This window comes from Ptychodera flava, chromosome 20 (genome assembly GCF_041260155.1).
Source record: "Ptychodera flava strain L36383 chromosome 20, AS_Pfla_20210202, whole genome shotgun sequence".
NCBI lineage: Eukaryota > Metazoa > Hemichordata > Enteropneusta > Ptychoderidae > Ptychodera > Ptychodera flava.
Window position 1 is genome coordinate 14,613,534 of NC_091947.1, and position 25,326 is coordinate 14,638,859.

General features: G+C 38.0%; 1 protein-coding gene across 7 annotated transcripts in view; it reads left to right on the plus strand.

Moving 5' to 3' along the window:
* The window catches only part of LOC139120121 (neuronal acetylcholine receptor subunit alpha-10-like), a 218,035-nt gene that overhangs the window by 142,534 nt on the left and 50,175 nt on the right, over positions 1 to 25,326 (plus strand). For 6 of the 7 annotated variants that reach the window (XM_070684220.1, XM_070684219.1, XM_070684221.1 and 3 more), the window contains one exon: positions 20,035 to 20,304. The gene's annotated coding sequence lies outside the window, so the exon portion shown is untranslated. Of the gene's footprint in view, positions 1 to 8,298; positions 8,450 to 20,034; positions 20,305 to 25,326 lie in introns of those variants that run through there. The other variant, XM_070684223.1, reaches the window with a different exon arrangement.

The following is a 25,326-nucleotide window of genomic DNA, read 5'->3' on the forward strand; positions in this document are numbered from 1 at the left end:
GATTAGAAATCGCTTTCGGTGCACCCAAAAGTTTTGGCTTCCAGATACCCAATACGTGCAAATCACGCACGATTTGGTCGAAAGTAACAAGTTGCTTTCTGCGGTCGGGTAGCCAAGGCATATTTAAACATTCAGCCATCGCCAAGACTACCCATGACGAAGTCCAGGACTTTGTTTTTCGCTAGAGGATTATATACTACTGGTGTTTCCTGAATAGATTGGAACAGGTAATGGAAAATTGATGTTTAATTGCACTACGCGTAGCAACTCGTCTTCCTGACCGAGCTAAAGAAATATTTAATCGGAACAGCCGTATGAAATTATTATGATTGAGACACACAGATATTGATCTTACCGACTGCCGGGAAAAGACTAAGGGTACAAATGTAAAACGTCAATATATTAAAGGTGATTTGTTGTACGAAGTACTCGGATAGGTTTGCGTATCTGCGAGGCACTGTTTGTTTGGCGCTCTTTGGGGTCCGAACGCTCTGTAAATAATTGCTGTATTGGAAGTACCAACACACAGCAACCCCGTGTATTGACAGAAACCCTTCCTTTATGTTCAGATATTTCGTTGAGTGTGACGTTTGTTATGTGTTCATCTTTTTGTGTGTACATGACACGTTGAAAAACGATAACGCGGCGACGGGTTCCGATATACGAACGCTCCACACCGTCGGGCTTTTTTTTTCTAGAACAACGCCGATTATCAATCTGGACTTCTAATGTCTATGCAGCGCGTTCGCTGTACATTTGTCAAACTGATTTCCGGTCTTATATCTGTCCCCATTATGTTCAAAGTTGTGGCGCGCAATCGCATTGAGCGATTGTGCTAAAATAACCCCATGTTTAAAAATGATGAATTAAATCTTAATCAACACAGAAATAAATTTTGTAGACTTGGGAGACTACCGACCATGATGTACGTGTAGAAGTCAACATCAGTAGTCGTACCATTGAACTGGTTTACTTTTCGGACAGTTGGTCGATATTCGAGCGGGAAAAGTGAAAACATTCATGCCAAGAGATAAACGATAAGGCCGTCTTATCCCACCAGGTATCTTAACAACCTTTTTTACGCCACTATGCGATCAGGAAATTAGGTTTGTGTTCTCAAAAAATCCGACAAACAATTAGAGGAAGATAACCGACCTGGTTTGTTCCGTATCCCCCGGTCAAACATCGATTGATCTTTTTCGGAGATTGCGCGGTACAGCTGGCATTAGAAGAAGTAACTGGAGATTTTGCCGACAGAGCCGTTGAATTAAACACTCGGTGGGTCGAACCAAATGAACGGATGAACCGTTATCTCTCCCTATGATTTTTTTTCTGTTCCTATAACCTACAACGGTTCAGAAAGTCTTTCACAGTGATTTATTGACTTGGCCTGAGGTTTATCGGTCTCGATCTACGAATAATTCCCGAAAGGGGACCATTTAGCCAATTAATTATTGGATATTTTGAAACAGGCGGAACTCTTTCTTAGAAATTTAACAACGTCGAGAAACCATAATCACTACTAATTGTCGTCTTAATCGGTAAAACAAATCAATGAGGGAGCTACTGATGGTCTTTGCCTTTTAACAAATTGACGGAGAAAGTTTGTTAATCCCAATAAAATGATTAGACCGAAAGCTTGACAACAAAGCATCGAATTTGAAAATCATGATGTTAGGATATCAGCCTACTTATAGAATTCTATTATTTTTCACAAATCCAAATTACGGCGCATTCGAGAGCCGTGTGACCAAGCGTCCGTACTGACACATAATATTGCGCGCGCGGTTTTTTCTTCAAAATTTAACGATGCCCGTGAACACTATACAAGCACAGCAGTCACATCTTTATACGCTTCTGATCATGATTAGTGTCCAAACAAACTGGCTTGTGCCCTCAAAGAAATGAATTCACAGTTATTGATTCTGAAACAGTTGACTCAGAGAACATTTGACAGAAATCTAACCCTATTAGTATGCAGTGTACATTGTGTGTGCAGGGTTTTTTGCACAAAGTCATAAAAGAGTTGTCAAAAAGGTCGCCACATCATATTGGTATATGTCAGACACTGAGCAAATTCCCTTTAATAAGGTTGAAGCGAGTCTAGCATACTTTATGCTTGAGCTGTTCCGTGGAGAAGTTAAGTTTGATTTATCGCGGAGTGGCTTCCTTTTAGTGTGACTTTGCCCGAAGATTACTTTGGAGGCTCAGAACCATTCCACTAATGACGTTTTTTGTTAATCTTGGTCGGTTTTGTATCCACGACAAAATACAAGCAGAGATCATTTTTCTTCAAGTCAAATCCGGCTGAAGAGTAAACGTACGTAATATTAGTCTGTGGTTTGCTGTAAAGTTATATTTAATTCATTACAATCTTTGAAATGCATCGTGCATGTAAACTTTTTTCATTTTCAGATTCGTCATGTTTATGTTTTCAGTAATGCTTCGATAATTCTCCATTAATTGGCGACATCCTAACATTATCGCTATCTCTGCTCTGCAACCGTGTCGCTGGTTATTTAATCTGTCGATGCTATATTTGTATCGAAACAGTTAGTTTGTTCCCATTCTTTAGCGATGACCTGTGACATGCAATCCTCTTAAAATGGCCTTGGTATGTTATTTATAAGTTGTCTTTAATGTAACAGATAGCATTCTTTGGTATACATACATGCCACTTCATGCATCGGCCCATTTCCACACCAAAGCTCCTCCAGGGTGGTTTTGTCAAAAGTGAGATTTCCGGAAGCAGTCTCTTAGATACGGAAGAGCATGCTGCGTTCAGGAGTTAACCAATATTTCTTTTATAATGCCGTAAAGTTGTATAAGTGCTATTGCGTCTATTGACTTGACTGCTTCAAAAAATTATCGTTTCCTGCTTAAGGTAGTATGCGCCTCGAAAGTGAAAGACTTAAACTTTTGCTCAAACTTTCCTTAATGAATCTTAACCATTGTCTTTCAAAATCAAGAATAAAAATCGGGGGCCGAAGTCACCGTGCAAATTGTGGTACTAGAGAAATGAAATAAAGATTTACCAATATTTAAAAATTCAAAACGGCCGCCATCCCTGTGTTAACTCTGCGGGGAAAAATAAAATTTTCGAATTTCGAAAAACTAAAGCGATGAACAAGTTTTCTTACACCAAGAGCTTTGAAATGAACCCCACAAGTGTATATCAGACAAGCATTGTGAAAGTTTGAGAGTCCAAATATCTGTCCCCTTTGCGCGTTTTACCTTAACATGAAAAATAACGTATTACTCTAACATTTATCCTCACTGTATGTTTGTATGTATGTATGTATGTATGTATGTATGTATGTATGTATGTATGTATGTATGTATGTATGTATGTATGTATGTATGTATGTATGTATGTATGTATGTATGTATGTATGTATGTATGTATGTGTGTGTGTGTGTGTGTGTGTGTGTGTGTGTGTGTGTGTGTATGTATGTATGTATGTATGTATGTATGTATGTATGTATGTATGTATGTATGTGTGTATGTGTATGGCAATTAAAGAACAAACTGCTCGATGTCTTTCCGTAAAGAATCTAAACTTAACGCAAAAGAAAACTGTTACAATAACTTCTCATTATTTATATCACGTGAAACCATAGACAGTCGAGAAATTTTCTCGACTGTCTATGGTGAAACACTATAGTTCTCGCATTTTCTGAAAGTGTGGCGCCTAAATACAATCTTTTATCGACAGTTTCAGTGAAATCACAAACCTTGTGCCCAAATTTCCGAATCGCTCAGATAAGTTGCTGATCCATATTTTTGCTATTTCGTCTTTCCTACACAATTAAGAGTCTCACTTTGCACAAAAATCGGTGTTCAATATATAATAATGTTGTAAGGCTGACGGGAAATCATTGCCTTGTACCATGAACCACTAATTAATCGTTTGATTAACTTTCTCATTAAGGATATCGCGGTCATGAATGAAAACACCATCAAAGGTTAAAAAGGGAGTAATAAGCAGCTATATAAAGAGTAATCACTCTATGTACAGGAAGAAAAAAACAGTTAACTATGCCCTCCGTGTGTTTCCAAGCCTAGAGATACAGTTATGGCCGTCTCTCTGTCTCTTCCTCTCCGCTGATCTGTCTCTACGTCTGTCTGGCCGCTGTTCTATCACTTCGTCTCTCCCCTTCCGCTGGTTTTATCTCTCCAAGCGTGTACCATGCGTTGGTTCTTGCTTTAACACATCGCGCTTCAAATACGCCAAGTACATGTTTTCTTTGTTTGTCCAGCAAAACATAGCTACATGTACTCTCATCTGAACCGCCCAACAAATTAAAGGTACCCGCCTCTACACTCAAACATTAAAACTTTCACTCACAATTTGCTCCACGAAAGTTTGAACTGTTCTTTAAAAATGCAAAATAAAAATGGGGCCAACAAACAGATTCTGGTACAAGGGAAACAATGACCAGAAACATGCCGACATTTGCCGTTCAAAGTGGCCGATATTGCTAATAGTATGGTTAACTATATGGGAAAAATTAAGTTTCCGAATTTCAGAACCCTGTAAGCTTTAAACTAAATCAACACAACATGCGAACCGAAAAAATATTGCAAACATTTTAGAGTCCGAATATTTGTCCCCGAAGTTCACTTCACCTGAATTCCTGCTGAACTGTGTTGTACTACATCGAGAGTCGTTGACAAAGTCTCTGCTCAACGAGCTTTTTTTATGAATATTTAAATTTAAAAGCATCAGCTGAAAAATAATAGAACTTACGATGTTTGGATATACTTCCCCATCTGCTTACAGGGTCACAATATCAAATTATGTTCCCCTTTTGATTTGGGACGCTCTCTGAAACCCAATGTAGCAGCTCATTCGTCACTTTTTTCGTTGAGTGTGTGTGTATGTGTTTGTGTTGTTTGTGTTGTTTGATGGCTTGTAAGCTTATGTGTGTGCGCGTAATCCATTGAACTAAAGCTGTGAAGAGTCTTTTTACAATTTGCCGAGACTTGGCCAATGGTTTGACCGCCGATGTCTTTCCTGGCTGAGTAGGTTGTGAGTTCGAATTCGATCGAAAAATAACTGAATTTAGTCATCAGAAAGAGAGATGTTGTATTTGTGTAAGGTAACATGTTGTTTTCTATAAAGTGTTTTATTATGATAAAGGTTATAACCTAAAATAGACACTACCTTATTTATATCGCTATAGTGTACCATGATAAATGTGAAAAATGTGATATACTCGGTTACAACGCTCATTATGAAAGATGGAGGAAAATCAAAAGCGGAAATTTTTGGTTAGGTAGTATCAAACCGTCTTTGCTGACTTTACAGTTGCCAGTTGTTGCTAGGATACAGAATCGCCCGAATTCTCCTTAATGGAGTCACGCGCTTTAGTTTAGAAGTTTTGCAAATAATGAAAGCTTATGAATATCAGCGGTTATTGATCAGTGAGAGTATGAAACAAACAAGCAGCGGAGTTATTCTGACACGGTCTCTCTGTGTACAAACTGTATATATACAAATGAAATAACAAAATCGCAAATTGATAAAATACATAAATTTATGGAGGTTACACAGACTACTGATAAATTTTGTCATCACAGATGTTCCGGTCGTATTTGCCAACTGTCAGCGATTGAGAAATCTGATGACACGCCAAAATAAATACTGACTGTGTAAAAATAGATAAAAATAGATGAACAGATGATAGTTTCAGGGAGTGAATACAGTGTTTTTATTTCATTGTTTGAACATTAGTGTGGGACGACTGCGTGTTTCGACCATACACCCTTTCCATCAGGGTGTGGTGAGCGGCGAAACCAAAAATATTATTCATTTGTGAGATTTTTTACGGATTCCCGATCTAAAGCATCCCGAGTCCCGCAACTGCAATTGTGATCACGTGACCACCCTTGACAACTGACATGATTTCTCACTCACATCTGCGCATACGTAATGTACTTTGAATTCACCAGGAAAACTTCTACTTATCGCAACTTGTCTACATCTAAAATCCATCTGCGCAGTATATTCGCTAACTGTGCTCGATATTCCCCTTAACAAAAAATACCAACACGTCCGGTCCGAACCAAATTTGTTTGTATTAATAACGTTCATACTTTTTTTGCACTCAAAATAGGCTTTTATGGGATAGGAAATTGCGTTTTCAAAGCTCGTTTCTTTCCGTTTCATCGGAGTTTCGCTCTTTTCTTTTCAGGGAGACACAAGTCACTGCTCAGATAATATGTCCAGCTCATGAGTCGATTTGCACAACATACAATTCAGTGTGGGTTTTGAGCGCAACGTTCCAATAAGGAATAATAGGATTGCCTATTTTGAACATTACTGTATCGAAATCCATGACGCAGCATAGTGTGATGCGGTTTACCGGACAACCGCGGTAGACAACTTTGCGTCAGAAAATTGGAATTGTCATGGCAACCATAAAGCTCTCCAAGTTTTTTTCCGATTTTCGGCGTTGTTATTGAATGGCAATTTTCATTTTGGTAGCAATTCTAATTTTGCAAGCAGCAGTCCGAAATTATTTTCTGAGAGGATTAGGCGCGGATTTTAAATAAGGGTATAATAAGAATAAATGTATTTCTGTGATGATAACGCCGTGGATAACTTGCTTTGGTTGGGATTTTAGGGAGGAAACATTATTAAAAATTGATTTTTCCATTTAGATTCACCGCTCCTGTTATTTTTGGTTGTGTTATAATGAAGCATGGCCATACGATATGGGAAACGAAGCAGTATAAATGACCAATATACAAAGAGAGTTTGTTATGAAAAAATATAACGCTGTGATTGAATGGTGAAGCGCGCTAGAAAGGATATTGTTAGACACCCTGGATGATGGATTTATTAATTCAATTATAATCGCTGTCGTGGGCTTTTGTCAAACGAAACACGTGGTTCATAATGCCTGTATGACGAGTAAACAAGTCGTAGAAAGCTTTGATGAAGCGCCCCTCGTAGCGGCAAGAAAAGGCACTCATTACGTGCCAATAACTTTCGGTGCTGGAGTTTACGAATTTCCACGTTGCTCAGGAAGTCACGGTCCCACTATGTCAAAAGCTTATGCATATTAAAAGCAAATATTACACTTCTCTACAACTTTCTCATTTGTAGACTAAACGACCTGTGTACAATCTTTTAGAACCACGGTAAATCATATGGATCATGATTTGGTCATTGACCGGCTCGAGAAATAGCTATTGCGGCGATGACTCTATGATGAATCGCACACCATAATCGTCACGAGAAACAAAATATCTACGGAGACAATTACATGTAAGTCGACTTTAACGCGATGTAACTTTCATGTCTTTATGGCTTTCTGTTACTTTTTCCTTGACTTTGGACGTCGATTCGTTTTTAAGATCCCATGGAATGAATATTTCCAAAAGTGATACGCATCTGTCGACTCTACAGTAGAAACAGTAAGGAATTACAAACATTTCACCTTCTCAAGCGAATGCTCTGAGCATAATATGAACAAACATTTCACCTACTCAAGCGAATGCTCTGAGCATAATCATAACACATCTCATTTACCTTGTAACCACAAGTGTAGAAGTACAGCATTTTTCGTCGCCGCTTCCTCCCACTAGACATCACTTCATGAGTATCGTCTGACTCTCCTCGTCGGATAGTCCAAGTTTTAAGGATCGCAAAACGAAATTTGTCAACTAGAGTACCGTAACGATCGCTTCATGGAGGTTCATTCGTGAACTATGTGATACTTTTATTGTCCTGCGCGACCATCAGTGTATATCATGCGATGTTACATTGTCATGCTACTTTTGAGCTCTGACCAAACGTACATATTAACAATAAAGTCTAACTAACCAACTGTGAAGTATCTTTTAGTAAAATGTCACATCACCAACACCCAGAAGGCGGAAATTCGTGAAACCTTGCTTCATTAGCGTATGATAACCCAAGCGAAAAATTAGTATTCTTTTGTTTGAAATAAATTTTCGCTCATATTCTGGTGATAACTGAGTTTCATCTTTTACTGTAAGAACACACAGTTAACACTCCTATGATTTCCCAAGCCGCTCGATCCGAGTGTCGCAGTCTGCATATATTAAGAATGACGTATTCTACAAAATTAATACATTACACCTCATTTCTTAAAAGTGCCCAATCAGCAAATGCAATATACTCGTGTTCATTTCGCATCAGGTTATTTGTTTCAGCGTATTGTTCTCCAAGCGCGACGGCAATATGCATGATTTCCCGTCATGCATTGGAAACTACGTCATACCTGCCTCGGTAATATATAGTCAATATTTGCGGTGAGACACCTAACATTCGATCGCGTTCAACGCATTCTATACCAGTTTGGTCGTATGGTTCCTGAGGCTGGTTTCCGATTCTGTTTACATTAGCAGTGCGCAGTGAGCTACCCTATCGAAGCGAAAGTTGTATACCTCTGATCGAGCTCCTTCGCTCTTCAGGTTCGTGTGTTTCGAGATTTTATCTTTCTTTTCTTTGACACAAGTTCTTTCATGTGTTTATTATTTCGAGGATAGATGACATTGTGTTTTTTATGCAACAGGCGTAACGCATCAGAACAAATCGTTACTCATTTATCACGATTGGATATTTACGTTAACGAGTTTCATCACCCAATTGTTGCAAAGTTGTGATTCAAAAAAACAGAGAGCAATACATGTACTTTCACAGTACTGCAATATGACTATTACCAATCTACAAGTCACCATCTTCGCAAAGTTGTACGAAACAGAACCCACCCCAACTTATCCTGGATTTATTAATGCTACACTTTAACAGAGGACATTTGGGTTCAAGTTTCATCCGATTTTTATCCTTAATCGCAGTTCACCAACACTCCAAAGTATATTTCAACCATTATCTAGTATCTCGTACCATTCAAAAACGTATAGAGCTTTCATATAGTAGATGCTCATTATTTTGGTAACAAGTAGTTAGATTATGTACGGAAGTGATGACTGGAATGTTGTACGCAACCTCAGATAAAGAGGATCTCATAAACCTCCTTAGATTACCTGTGCCAGCGTTAAATAGAAAAGTAGGGCTTGTTAAATGCAATTTTATCTGTTATCACAGCAAATCATCGAAAAATTAGAATTCGGCGAAGGAAGAAATGTAGTTGATTCTTATTCTCTTTCAAGGTACACATCTTCGAATTCATTTTATTTACGATTGTGATAGTGATAAAATCTGTCCAATAAAGCATTGACATTTTTGTGTAGTCCGTGTTAACACATTTACGATTTAAGCTGTCACTCGACATATATCAATAATACATGTCTTTACTTGAAAAATACCTCGTATCTCTGTTTCAAGTGTTGTCCAATCGAAAAATTTTCGGCGTCCTTATAGCTTGCGTACGACGGGGTCCGAAAGTCAATTTCGACCGGCATTGTAACTTATGCTAGCACGTTTTCGTCGAGACTATGGCAAAGTTTGGGGCGCGAATAGCTGGCGTTTTCCGAATTTAGAAATTCTTTAATTTCTCCAAGAGTATGTGTAGATAATGGTTATTTTCGAGTGCGTAATAGCTAATTCAGACCTTTTTCGCGAATAATGTGCCGTTTCCGCGGTTCCCTTTAGAACCAGGTACAATGCGACGTGGCATCATCAATGCTCATTGTTGCAGAGCCGTAGCTCGGCTCGCAGTAGAAACACGGGCCTAATCAAATTGAGTGGCTTGTGTTGTCAATATGTATTGATTATCGAATAAGCTAATCCAATCAGCGAGTCCTTGCGGGATGCTTGTGTTGTTTGCCCGTGCGCGGGGCTCCCCAGATGTAACCTTTGAAATCAACATTCCGCGCAAACCTACGGTAATGTTTTAATTGAACACTACACAGTTTAGCAATCAGGCTGGGCCATTTCTCATGCATCCGCCACAAAGCATGTTTGCCTAGCGTAAAGAAATATCTCCTAGAAATAAATCAAACTGGATTGACTCAGGTTCCGGATACTCATCTAAGCATATTTTATGACACATTTCAGCTTTTATTAATTATAATGCCTAGATATAATTGTATTGTGGCGCCCTGTACGAATCTGTATTTTGTACAGTTTTCCCACTTCAAAATTTTATCTCAAAAACACCCCGAAAACAAAAAAAAAATAGCTTGGTATTATTTAGCAGTAAGGATAAACTGTATTTCGTACACATTTATATGGCCTGGTATGAAGACTTTGATAAGCTCTCTTCTATCTTGACAACCGAAAAACTTCAACATTTGTTTTAGAATTTGCATGACTATTTCTATAGCATGATGTAAATCGACACAGTAAAAGGATAGTACCAGCATTTTTTCTCTGTCACCAGTATTTGAATTGGAGACAATGTCCAAAATTGCAGGAAGATGAATTGCGTGGGGAAAAAAACACACAAAGACCCGTACTTTTAACGGTCAAAACTAAATAACGGCACCAGTTTCCGACAAAACACGGCGTTCCAATTAATTTCTAATATTGTTCTGTCGTTTTGAAAACAACACGCAATTTTACAGCTTGTTGGCGTTTCAATTAAATTGACGAGCGCAATGATACATTGGTGTCAAGTGACCACGCCTATCCGACTTGTATTACCTCTTTTATTCTGATTTTAAAATAATTGCCTCTCGCTCTCATTTTAATTGCGACAATTCCCCAGGTTGTATTCAGCACTTCGTGAGCAGTCGCGCACGTTCATCATTTGGAGCATTCTCCCCCTATATGCAGATTGGAAACTCGAAAAGCTTTCCAGCTCGAATGTTCCGCCTTGTTGTTGCATCTGATTAAAAACTTTGTACCAACGAATACAAAAGTCAACTCTCTTACTGGCTTTCAACTTTTGGTACCTAAATCCGTTTTTCTCGCTGTCTACAAGTGAATCTATTGCACGCAATTTGCTATACAAAACTTCAGACGAACTGATATTAGGAGATGATGGGTTCATAGCAAAACACATGTATACAAATGACTAGAAAAGAGTTTTAGCACTATGTGCATATAAAACAAAAATATCGAAATGTATTATTAATATGCCAATTAATCTATCTATCTGTATGTTAGATCTTACTCAAACGAGCATTATATATATATATATATATATATATATATATATATATATATATATATATATATATATATATCATGTTATAGCTTTGTCTCGATATATTAAACAGTAACTGACTGCTACCATTTACGATGTTTACAAAAGTTTTACTGTTAAATTTTAATCGAATAAGATCGCTCGGTACATTTTTATGAAGTGCCACAATATTTACCCAGTCTGTCAGAGCTTGTAATGAAATTTCCAGTAATATTGTATCAGTGGCGTTTAATTGGTTTATGGATTTCCATTAGACCCCGTGAAGTGTATCGTTCATGCACGATCAACCTACACGTGAAGTCTGCAGTGTAAACTCTTCTCTGCAGCGTTTTCCTTTCGATGAATGGCTTTCGCCGGAAGGAAGCTTCAGAACTTCCGATTTCATTAAGTCGCTAACTTGATTATTGCAAGGAGATCTGCTATGTGATACAGACACAGATTTTGCAACATTATTATGCTTTATACATATATATATATATATATATATATATATATATATATATATATATATATATATATATATATATATATATATATATATATATATATATATATATATATATATATATATATATATATATATATATATATATAATTCAGCGATATGTAAGATATTCATACAGGTGAACGTACAAATGTAGAATTGGCAGTTGTCTGGGATTTGAGCAATAGACAGGCCAGTGGATAGGTTGATAGTCAGATAGACAAACACACATACAGTACACAGACATCAATAGGCTTGCAAACACCTGCCTGCCTGCCTACCTACCTACCTACCTACCTACCTACTGTACCATAGATACATAGATACATAGATACATAGATATATACATACATACATAGATACATACATACATACATACATAGATACATACATACATACATACATACATACATACATACATACATACATACATACATACATACATACATACATACTTACATACATACACACACACATATACATACATACATACATACATACATACATACATACATACATACATACATACATACATACATACATACATACATACATACATACATACATACATACATACATACACCGAGACAGCAGGCAAGCAGGCAGGCAGGCAGTGAGACAGACAGACAGACAGACATGCAGACAGACAGACAGACAGACAGACAGACTTACTTTTACACTTTCTTAATATTTTGGGTTTTAGAATGGATGAATCTCACTTGGATTTCACTCTTGCTTACTCAGCATTTCAATGGCGTTGCGTTTTTTTCACGTTACGACATGTACATTCGTTCAGTCAGTTCCACATTCTAGCTATCAATCTTGCATTGCGAACTTTAGACTCGTACCGCTTACCAGAGCGACCAATCTGGAGTAAACATGACATTCTATGTTTCAATAAACCTTCTATGCTTAAAGGGATAACTGTCACCGAAAAACTTTGACAATTCCCAGAATCAAATGATTCGTTTAAGCATTTCGTAAAGAACTCTTTGTTCGATTGTCTCCTAATATATAAACCGAATGAGCTTGAACAGGAAAATTAAAGTAAAGGCCGTAATAACCACGCTGCCTTTAATAAATGACAAAGTCATTGTGAACAGATAAAGGAGTCACTAAAGTTAATTTTAAATTCGATGTCATTGTGCTTTAAGCAGGAAATGGGCCGGCTTAAATTCACTTATATCTCTTTGTTGCCTTGAGACGGTATCTCTGTGAATTGTCACAGATGAACCAGAACATCAAACTTCCATTAACGATGACAGTTTGTGTCCTACGGCAGACAACTACCTCGTTGTTTTAAAGCTTTGTTTCCGTACTTGGATGTTGAATATTGTCACAATAAAAGATCAGGCAGATGGAAAGTTTAAAAAAACAACACGCGGGGAAAAAGTATGAGCCTATTTTATTCTAGACCGACATGTTTTCGCTTTTCTTGATCATTAGGCTGTCCACGGTCGCGTAACAATGGACGTTCTTGCAACTTGCACATTAAGCCTTCATGTCACAAACTATAAAAAGGAAATTATTTGCCTCCTTTCAATGAGCTTGTGTATCTGATGGAGAGAGAGAGAGAGAGAGAGAGAGAGAGAGAGAGAGAGAGAGAGAGAGAGAGAGAGAGAGAGAGAGAGAGAGAGAGGTGGTGAGGTTTAAGCAACCATCGTTGTTTTCTCACTTTTATAATATCAGCGAACCAGTGAAAGACATGCGCATTTAAACACAAGAAAATTATCATTGTAGCGTACTATGTCAATTTGCTATGAACCTAATCAAATTATTGTGCGTGTCATTTTAGGTATGCATAAAAGCACGTATGTACTAATAAATCATTACCAATGACTTCGATAAATGGCGTTTTCAAAAAGCCAATTTGTCGTCTATTGTGATTTCCCGTTCGGAAACACTGTGCTTTCATTTTAAGGTTCTGGATGAACTTCTACAGGTGAACATTCTAATATTATAGTGTCGTTCTCATAGATTACTTCCTCTCTCGTGGCCGTAAGAATTCATATTTTTAATGTTTGGTTTATGCTCCGTGGATTGCAGTGAGCTTTGGTGTTTCCATGACAACAGATTACAGATAGGTATACTGTTGATCGCAAGATGATTCACGGTTTCAGACTGCTAAGAAAGTAAAGCCGGTCGTCACAGCCCGAAGAGCCTAGTAAATCAAATTTATATCTACGACACTACGTGTCTGAATCTTCAGCTGCTCGCTCATTCCCTTTCATAAAATACCAGAGCTTGTGAAAGTCTTGTTTTTTTTTTTCAAATTCCATTTATTTTCAATTCGTATGTAACTCACAATTTATATTTCGGGCGCCTGAAAAACCCTGGGCCATACCCTCCGACAGCCATCCCCTTCCTCAAAGTCCCGATGGTAGAAATCAATGCTCGGCTGAGGGTGCTTTTCACGATGAGTGAATACAAACACACCCCCTAAGTTTATGTTTAATGTTACTGCAGAGTAGTTTTGAGCCTGTAGTCTTCAGTGTTCAATTGTTATTTTTATTTAGAAAAGTACACATAGACATTAAACAAATAAGGACATGTGAGAACTCTCCAAGAAGCGGCAATTGTCGTCCAGGTTAAACAAGAAAAGAAACAGTTTTATTGGTTGTGCTTCAGAACAAATACTTATTTTTCTCTCTAGGAGCAAAATTACCTTGGGTGGTTTATGTACCAAGTTTAAATTCCGGCGACAGCAAATTGTGCAATGAAGTATAATTGACCATGAATGTATAAAGCGAAAGAATTTTCTACATCAAAACCTGAAAGTACGCAGTCTGATTGACTATTGTATATTTATGGTTAGCCTGCCAGGGAAAATTTATTTACGAGATAGTTATTAAGTAATAATCAGGTTGTGAGAATAAAAGTATGGCGTAATTTTGTAATGATACCGAAAAGTTCTTATTCTGTGGCACTTTTTACTATGTTTGCATATTGAAGTCTCATTATCTCTTTAAATCACTCATTTTCATATTTGACGGTAGAATTTCCGTATATATTTATCGCTTTGCTTTATTATGATTGAAAAAAAAACACTCATTGGTGTTAAGTTGTGAATCACACAAAATGACTCATGCCCGACTTTATCAAGTATGGAACAGACGACCGTCATTGACTGGTTGTGTAGTGTACAGCGCGATATCTCCATCAACCGCAAGATTCCTGATATCTCTTGTGTTGTTGTTTCTTCAGCAGTGTTCAGATTGTGGGGCAGCTTTCAATCGATGTAAACGTACAGGGCATATATTTGAATAAACCGGAAATAACTATAACCTAGTATCTAAGTTTCCATATGTGTTAATAAAAAAATGTGTGCCCTACAGTCACTTTGAGCGCATTATCAATTCCAATGCTTGTTTGCAGATAGCATTGCGATAATACCTGAATTCGACGTAAGTTAGTTGTGATGTTATTGAATTTCACGCTATGGAAGCGTTCATCTTGGGGTATCAACTGCTTTCCACAGAAATAGGATAAATAAAAAATTGAAGTCATAGGAAACTATTACATGTAAAACATAACAAATATTGAGGAAGTTGGTATGACAACGCCAGTTTGGTGTAGCGCCGTTCTTGATCGGTATCGCGCCACGGCCACGTGCAGTAGCACAATATTCAAAGACGCATTGCCACTGATGCGTGATATGGCCAATCCCAGTATCATATCGTCCTTTATAGTGTCATCCTCGCAATATCGATGAACAAGTAGATAAACTCTGCCTTTATCAGAATCATTAGATCGCAGACCTTGAAGTTGGCTGAAAAATTGTGTTGGTATATGGCAAGTCATTGAACCGCGCCAGTCGTCATCTAGGGCCGAATTAATTCTGCTTTTGGGCAGTTCATGGATTTTCCGTTGAGATAAATAGCTACAGTATAAACATTATATAGAATAACATCGTATCGGAGCTGAAATCGATAACTCGAATGAGTCATTAAGAGAGGCATATTTCTGTTCACACGGTGTTTATAGCTCAGGATATTCTAGAAGCTCACCACTTGTGCAAACAGATGGATTTTAAATACCTGGAGTGTCGGGTTTTCGATTTGTCTCTGTTCTCCCGTATTCACGGCTTGGCTGCATATCTTTCGCACATTATATCGAGATGTACGGACCCGCGGTAGTCGCTTCCCTGGCGAGACTGCAACGTATCATGCACAGACTGATGTGATGAGTGTCCGTCATTGGCGTCCTAGAAGGCCTTCAACTCACAGCAAATGCCCCACACCGTCGAGATCGAGAAACACTGTCCCTTTCAAGCAGCGATTCAAAACAAGACAACTTGCATCGGGACAAAACGACATATAGCAGATGTCCCATTCAGTACAGTTAGTTCATGGGGGTTCGCATGACCGTCAACAGGTGCCGAGGGTGTTGCATTGCGTGTGAACGATGTTCCCATTGATCAAAATTGTCATCATACTCAACGTAAAAATTAACATCACTGCGCATCTAGTTCCTTGTCGTTTATATATTTTTGTTTAAATATCATAGTTTTCATTTCAACATTTTCATTTCATTTGAATTGTATCCAATATGAAATAACGCAAATGTAATGTTCCAATAGAAAACCTTAGCAGTGGCTAATTGTAGGAGAAGCGTCCAGCCGGACATTGTTGCTATGATGAAGTACTCAAAACAATGAAAATGTTCCCGAACTGGGTCCAAAAATCCATCGCTGCAGTTTTACTGGCATTCAATGTGTAGGGCAACTCCCCTGAACTTAGGCCTACTAAGTTTGTATATGAGAAACAGGCCCAGATGAGTTAAAGCTTGTAAAAACACATTTTTGTTTCATCGAGTCTCACAATTTGTTTTGTAAATTCTGTAAAAAGGATCTGCCCGAAATAAACGGAGCACTCCGCCACTCAAAGAGTCGATCTAATCAGTTTAAAATATAATGTAATCGATTGTTCTCCAAATGTCACTGAAATGTAACAGTTCACATGGGCCGCACTGTTTGTTCACCCCCACACACAAATGCAATGGTTCCCATATAGGCCGCGATATATGTTCTCCCCGACTCATAATAATACACACACAAAGCCAAAATTAGCTGTAATCACTCTTGTACTTGTCAATTAGAATTCGCCGTCACGGTCGTTCTGTTACGGCGTAACTCCGAACTTGACCTTACTGAAAACTCGATCATTTGCGCCCCGCAAAGTGCATCTCAAGTGAAACTGTGCGTGATAAAGGAGGGATACACATTGGCAAAATATTTCTGGCGAAACATGTCGTGAAGGACAATACATTGCTGTGACGATTGGCCTCATTGCCGATGAATCATGGAGCTCTTAATGGTCTCCTTATTTCTATTAAGAGCAAACACAATGACCGATCGCGTCGTGAGGTGATTATTCTGTACACTGCTAAATTTTACGAGCAAGGTTTTCGGAAACCATGTCAGGGACTTCATTGCAGTATTTAATTGACTGCCTAAGGCATCATATATTAAAACAAGTGACAATGATAGGACTTTGTACACGTTCGAGCCAAGCTTTCGAATTACAAAAAAGGGTTACCGGGGTTGGGACAGGCGTCCCTTTTTAATTCCCGGAGATTATTGTTAATGAGTTTTGAATCAGCCAAATTATGGAGTCATCAAGGGGGAAATATTAAAACGACCCGTATTTTGACAGTCCTATACAAATTGTTTTCTTACATTTTGTCAAGGTCTTTAATGATAACCTGACGCAGGAAATCGGTATCTTAATGATATTTACTTCAAAGGTACCTTGTCTTTTCCGGGCGCACACAGAGCAGGCAGTTTTAACGACTCTAACATTTTCTCACGTAGAAGTAATCAACTTGGCAAATATAGAAATGTAATTGTGTAGTTGAAATTAAACTAAAGTGCCAATGCAAAGGTGAAAATATGTATGTATTATTTTCTGTCATTATTGTATGAACAAATTAATCTTGCTTAAGTAGATGGCATGCTTGTCATTATCTCTGATGGATAGCATTTTTCAAAAAGAAGATTAACACGGTGTGTGATTTTGGCATACCCATTCAAGCATGTACAGACCATAGTAGTTGTCAGAAATTGTTCTCGGCGAGGGAACACGCTAGTATATGTGGTTTTCTTGTGTGTATGAGAGAGAGAGAGAGAGAGAGAGAGAGAGAGAGAGAGAGAGAGAGAGAGAGAGAGAGAGAGAGAGAGAGAGAGAGAGAGAGTGTGTGTGTGTGTGTGTGTGTGTGTGTGTGTGTGTGTGTTGTGAGTTGTAAACTTCGCAGCCAAACATACTCAACCAATCCTCAAACATTTAATTTGATAAATGCAACGGTTTTTCATATGACAATGAACCATTCGTAAAAAGGTAGATAGGGGATTTTCTCGATGTTACATTTTGTTTCCATGTCAATAAAATGAAATTTTTGTTTGTCGGTAACCTGTTGTTTGACACAGTGACTGCGATGAGTAAAATTACCATCATCAAGTTATGTCGCCGCTACATCAGACATGAACCCACAGACACGTACTTTCAGCGATGACACGGTTGAGCGCCATCTTTGTGCACAACTGGTGAGCGAAGGTCAAAGGATCACAACCGATAACGTTAAGGTGAAATGCAAAAAGTAACGGACGTCTTGGAGATGTTTCTTAAGGTAACCTTAAAACAGACGAAATATTCGAACCTTATCGTTCGAATGGCAAGAAATCCCGCGTGAGTTTACGGGAGTGGGGATGGGGGTCACACTCCTTCTGCATGTCGAAGTCCCATTTAGTTTCAGTGTGCGTAACAGACAGATCGCCTCTCACAAATTTTGATATTCGCCTACCATCCATCAGAGAACACGTGAATAGCCGAGCATAAAATTGTCAGCTTAATTTGCATTTTATCAATTTACAACCGTTCTCTATGACGCTGACACGGAGTTACCTTCCCCTCCCCCTTTTACGTGAGCGCCCAACACCCGCTTGACCGCACACGTACAAAATTATACATGACTGATTCACCCGGACATTTCTATTTCATATAATTGACCAAATATTTTCGCATCATTACACTCCGCTTGGAATCGTCTAATGAGGAAACACGTCTGTACCATTGTTAATCGGCGACTCAGGTAATTAATCACAAACGTGTCGTGAGACAAGTCACAATGCATGAGTTAAAAGGATGCTATCGATGCTAATAACAGGTTTTTGTATACGTGCTTTGAACAACGCGGCAAATACCGAGGACAGGTTTTCTCGAAAACGTTCGACAGAAGTGAGTTTACTTTGTCATAACACCTTACAAACCCACACGTTCGATGAATATCGGTGGTGGCGTAACGTCCAGCGATACAGCGCTGTAACCATTCGATGGGGTACGCGCGAACTGTGTACTTGTGCGATTGAGTCAAAACTTCACACACTAATACACACGCGGGGAAATGCAAATTGGAGGTAACGCGCTACCGATATTTAGCAATGGGCCTGCTTTCCATCATGCAGACCTCCGGACTGCCGAGTTGAGCGTATACAGTGACATTAATGCTACTGAATTACAGAACAAGCCTCACGCATTCCGAATAAAAAGCAGTTTAGATTCTTCCTTCATGGGAGTTCTGAGAATCGCATAATCGCAAAAGTTGTCCTTCGTCACAATGTGAATTGTTTCTCTTCCATGCAAAAAAAATGCATTTATACTTATTATCGCATTGCAACTATGTGTATGAAACGGGGCGGTACAAAGTCTGTATTCATGGGCTTTAATGTCGCGTGGGTTTAGATGCGAAACAGGAATTCAGAGATCCCATCCTTGTCCCTGAGTTAAAATGTATGGTGTGAGTTGCCCCAGGTGTACCAGAAAATGTCAATATTCCAAATGATAGTGGTTCAGGCCGTTCCGATCCGAAGCTGGCTGTCTTTGAGAGAGTGGTTGCCACATAAACTGTATAGCTTTCACATCATCTACATACGAACTCTGATAAAGACAACATAAACGTGACGTTGCATTTTGGCTCTTTTGTCAGGATGTGATGACGCTTGTTTTACATTTATGCAAATAAAACACATATTCGTTAGACAAACTACGAGCATATTTGGTAGAGACCATAGCCTTCAACCGTAAACAAATTATATATTGCGGTTTTCCATCTTCAAAAGAACAAAATCATTCCACTTACAACCTTCATGGGACTTTATTCCAGTATTTTAAGATGATTTTCAAGTCAACGAAACAGTTGAGTCTTTGTGATAACAACAAAATCGGATGTGGTAGCATTAACCACCCATTGTACGTTATTGTATCGAGTTAAATATCATCGCGAGTCCTTGGGACCCCTTAACTCTCTGAAAAAGATGGCAACAGGTTCGGAAAAGCCACCAGATGCAATGCAGTGCCTACATTGTATACATACATCGGCCGCAGCTTTGAACTTTCCAATGTCGAGCCGTATCAGGATACAATTCCAAGGTCGATCCTATAGGAATGTCATTGTTTTTTGTTTTGCAGAGCTCAGTGACCGACTGACCGCCTGACTGTCACCAGAGCAGAGCACCAGCGTAGCGTACCTGCTGCTTCGTGACCGAAGATCGGTGCGTCGATCGACAGACCCAAATCGGTAGTGCTCATCTGTGTATCGTTGGTTCTTTACCCGCGGCGAGTCTCTTCGTCAAATTTCAATCCCGCATTGGTATCTATAGGGGAGCGACACGGGAAGAGAGAAAGTCGATAGCGTGGACCGTACCTCTCAGAAAAATTACTTTTCAAGCAAATCGACAGGTAAGGTCGGAATTAATTGTCCAATTTTGGCTACAATACACACAACGTATATTCTTTGCACAGCGGTCTAGCATTTTGCGTTTATTAATCAACCCTTAGCCAGTCCTAGGAATGTGAATGGCTGCATCAGTTACAATTTCTGCTCTTACAGTAGCTTTGCTGTTCACATGTTGCGATACCTAGACACATCTCGAATTCCTGTTAAATACAATGTCCTATAAGTACACCGCCAAGCACACCTGTACGAATTTTCACAATATTAAAGGTTCCTGTTTTCTGTTTACGTGCTATTTCACAAGCATGTCATTGTAATTACGGGTCGATACCCGCTCGACTCGCTCTCCTTTCCATGCGTGCGGCATATATGGAAGTAGCGGTTATTTTATTTATCACTCGATTGGAGCCTTGCCTATTGTACCGGACAGTTACTTGTCTTGTACTGACAAAGTACGAATAATTACAGTGTGTAAAATATTCATAGCTACTCATAATTGCGATGATTTGCTTTTGTAGATGAGGTCCCTGAGGATAAATAAAACAACTATATTTCACGTGGTAGGATGATTTATTTAGATAACATTATATCGTTTAATTGGAGAAATATGACAAATAAAGTGTTATTTTTACGATGTCTGTATTTAACGTTTCAATTTTATAATACAGTGTGTATACAGATCTATTGACGTAAGTCGATCACGGCTAGTTACATAATATTCAGCTTTAAACATTTCATGGTACCATCATTTTTTAGGAGTTGTAGTTCAGTGGTTATGGTGCTGAGCGCCCATATTCTGACACAAAAAACCCAAAGTACGTTTAATTTGCATTCGTTTAGCGGCGCACGCTCACACAACTGACAGATGACGCCTCGGTACTACTCGATTATAAAAGACAGTCTGAATTCAATTTTAATATAACATGTGTAATCCATCTCATATGATGAAAAGCGACTTCTCTCAAGTATACGAAAAAAGAACTGCGGGCCCGCCTACCCCTTGACCTTTGACCCAGGTGGGACCTTCCCGAATCGTGCACGGAGTATGGTGATTCTACAAATAAATTCACTTCTCCAGGTTGAATGAAGGTGCTCAAATTTGTTGTTTACTATAAATGTCGATACAGACTAGAATATTTTGGAAGTGACTGAGCTATATCATGTCAGCTACACTGGGATATCATCAGCTTGTTCAAAACTTATGTAGACATTGTATAGCATACACTCGAATAGACGACGACATTACTATTGACTAAACACTGTGAACTGCTAACCGAAATCGTGTCTACTTGGACACACTGAACTAGCAATTCTGTTCTTTCAGAGCTCAAGGAATGTATTCATATGTGTAGCAGGCAAATCTTCGTTAATTTTAGTAATATAACTAAATCTGCCTTGATGGTCATCCTGGCAGGGACGTGATCGCTGATAAGTGGTCACTTTCAGGCAATCACGTGAGATTTGACAGCTCATATAGGCCTACACGCTGCTGAGTAGCTACCTTTTTAACATGGTCAGTGGCAACCGGTAAATGCTCTACTATAGTTTGGTAGAAATACCTGTCCGTAGTGGTCACCATTCCTGACTTATTAACATTGAACAATGAAACTGACAGCAACAGATGCCTTCCTTGATATATATGCTGTATCTGAAGTAAAATATCGCGATGTTTACTTGTTTTATGGTACTAGTATCATTCAGCTCATCATGGCAACTTAGCCATAACTTAGCCTGTCCCTCTTCAGAAAGATCGCCTCCGCATATACTTTTCTTCTTCCCTTTGGGGACAAAATATTAAATTTGACTGCGCGTCTAATTGAAGAAAGTATTAATGCTGTTACAGTATCAGAAAACACTTCTCAAATTCTCACTTTTTTAAACAGCCATACATGTACATGCAACAACTACATGCTTAGACCACGTGATCTTATGTTCGCATGACGAGCAAATACGTACGTGCATACTACATAGCTTGAAGGCTGGAAATAACATTTTCATAGCAGGATAATCCATTCTAGACAAGCTGTTGTGTCAGATGCGCTATTTTGAAATCAAACTAAGTAGACGCGCTTCAATCATTTTACAACCATTATTAATAAATTTAATCGATTTAATAAATTAAAAAGGCGGAATTCTTGATTAAGAGGGAAAGATACCATCTCCCGTTTTAGCAAATGGTTGTTTCGGATCGGCAGGGTACAGTTTACAAAAGAATCCATCCGAACATTGCTCAACCAGACGACATTTCTATAGCTAATTTAAAACAGTATCTTTACAATGATGTTGAAGCGAGAATAATGTGCGATATTTAATTGACTATACTTTCTATATTCAAAGGAACATTATATTTTTACCGTAACAAATATACTCTGTTCACGTATGCATGTCCATATTCACAAATGTCAACTGAAAAAAGAGGGGGGATGAGTTCTCCCCTTTCAAAGCTGCGACTGCATTATTATATTAACTGATGGGTATATAATTCTCTAGCAATTGCAGGGCTACATACCCAAAAAGTTATTTTTGAAATGAGATAAATGATGTAATGAACTTGGTTTGGGTTTACCCTAAACTTGATTGAAGGTTCGATTACAAAGACGGAAACACGACATTTGATAGAATTCATTTGTTATCATGATGGAAGGTATTTGAGTCTTATCATTGCAAGTGGCATTGACAGCGAATGAAAGAGGTCATGATAACCACGTCATTCGAACTGAAACTTTCGGATGTAGACAACTTCAGACTGATTAGCCTGATATTTCCATCGCATCATCCCCTATCCTTTTTAGATGTCGTAGGTAGTCGATATCGTCGCAAAAGGAAACGTTTAAAAACACACTCACCTTCTTTCAGTTCTGAGCTTCCATTGTGAGAACTTCAGTTTCAGTTGGAAACTTTCAAGCAGTATACTGTGCCTTCCAAGAGTCAACTTTTGCCACCAGCCCTTAAGGGTATACAGTCACCTGTAATCTAAATATGTCCATATATGGTCTAAATATGTCCATATATGGTCAAAGGGGCGTTCCTTGATATTAAAAGTACCCATGTGAGGGCGCTGTTTTAAAAGCGGCCACCCGCTTAAAATCTGTGATTGGTTTGATTTTCTTTTGCCATGGCAACTGTGGCAAAATTGGAACAGGTGACGGTATACCTTCAAGTTTTCTTCATGAGTTTTAATCTGTTGATATAGTTGTTTAAGAATAGAATTTCCAAGTTGTTGCGATAGCGATACCGTGATATATCAAGGGAGTAAAGAGATTTTGCAGCATTGATGATTAAAAGAGGACATCATCCGAAAGGACCAAAAATGATAGATGAAGACGAATCACTACTCTGATGGATTATGAAGTAATATTGATGACGTATTGTATAACTATTGATTAATTATTCATTTCAATATGATAGCGTGATGCATACAAATATATTTAATACTCGACACAATGGAACAAGCTTAAACTTACTGTATAATTTGGTGTCGATTTGCCATGGTCAAAAGAATATATCTTGAATAAGTCTATTTCTGTTAATTGCAAACCACAAAAACATGGCTGCTGTACCGTGTGCAATAAATGGTTTGTGGGGTGGCTATTGTCATATGGTGCATTACGCAGAACATCAAATCAATCAAAGTTAGAGGATTCAATCCGAAAACTTTGTTTGCACGAATTGGATACAGATAGAAATGTGCTTCTAATAGTTCGATCTTTCCTTGTTAAAAAGCCGATCCCAAACTTACAGTAGCAAAGCCCACAAAAATCGAGGATGGTGCAGATTTTATAATTTTTTCAGTTGTGGTTTACGTGAAAATATGAAAGTTTTAAAACGTTCCTGTCCTTCCCTTTATATTGCAACTAACAATGATGTAAAATATACATAGACGGGTGAAAGCGTGATCAAAAGTTATATGCGAGCTTGATGATAAGCCGTATATGTATGTATGTATGTATGTATGTATGTATGTATGTATGTATGTATGTATGTATGTATGTATGTATGTATGTATGTATGTATGTATGTATGTATGTATGTATGTATGTATGTGTATGTATGTATGTATGTATGTATGTATGTATGTATGTATGTATGTATGTATGTATGCATGTATGTATGTATGTATGTATGTATGTATGTATGTATGTATGTATGTATGTATGTATGTATGTATGTATGTATGTATGTATGTACTATGTATGTATGTATGTATGTATGTATGTATGTATGTATGTATGTATGTATGTATGTATGTATGTATGTATGTATGTATGTATGTATGTATGTATGTATGTATGTGTGCATGTGTGTATGTGTGTATGTGTGTATGTATGTATGTATGTATGTATGTATGTATGTATGTATGTATGTATGTATGTATGTATGTATGTATGTATGTATGTATGTATGTATGTATGTATGTATGTATGTATGTATGTATGTATGTATGTATGTATGTGTGTATGTATGCATGTGTGTATGAATGTATGTATGTATGTATGTATGTATGTATGTATGTATGTATGTATGTATGTATGTATGTATGTATGTATGTATGTATGTATGTATGTATGTATGTATGCATGTGTGTATGTATGTATGTATGTATGTATGTATGTATGTATGTATGTATGTATGTATGTATGTATGTATGTATGTATGTATGTATGTATGTATGTATGTATGTATGTATGTATGTATGTATGTATGCATGCATGTATGCATGCATGCATGCATGCATGCATGCATGCATGCATGTATGTATGTATGTATGTATGTATGTATGTATGTATGTATGTATGTATGTATGTATGTATGTATGTATGTATGTATGTATGTATGTATGTATGTATCTATGCATGTATCTATGTATCTATCTAGGTATGTATGTATCTATGCATGTATCTATGTATCTATCTAGGTATGTATCTATGTATGTATCTATGTATCTATCTAGGTATGTATCTAGGTATGTATCTATGTATCTATCTAGGTATGTATCTAGGTATGTATCTAGGTATCTATCTCTGTAT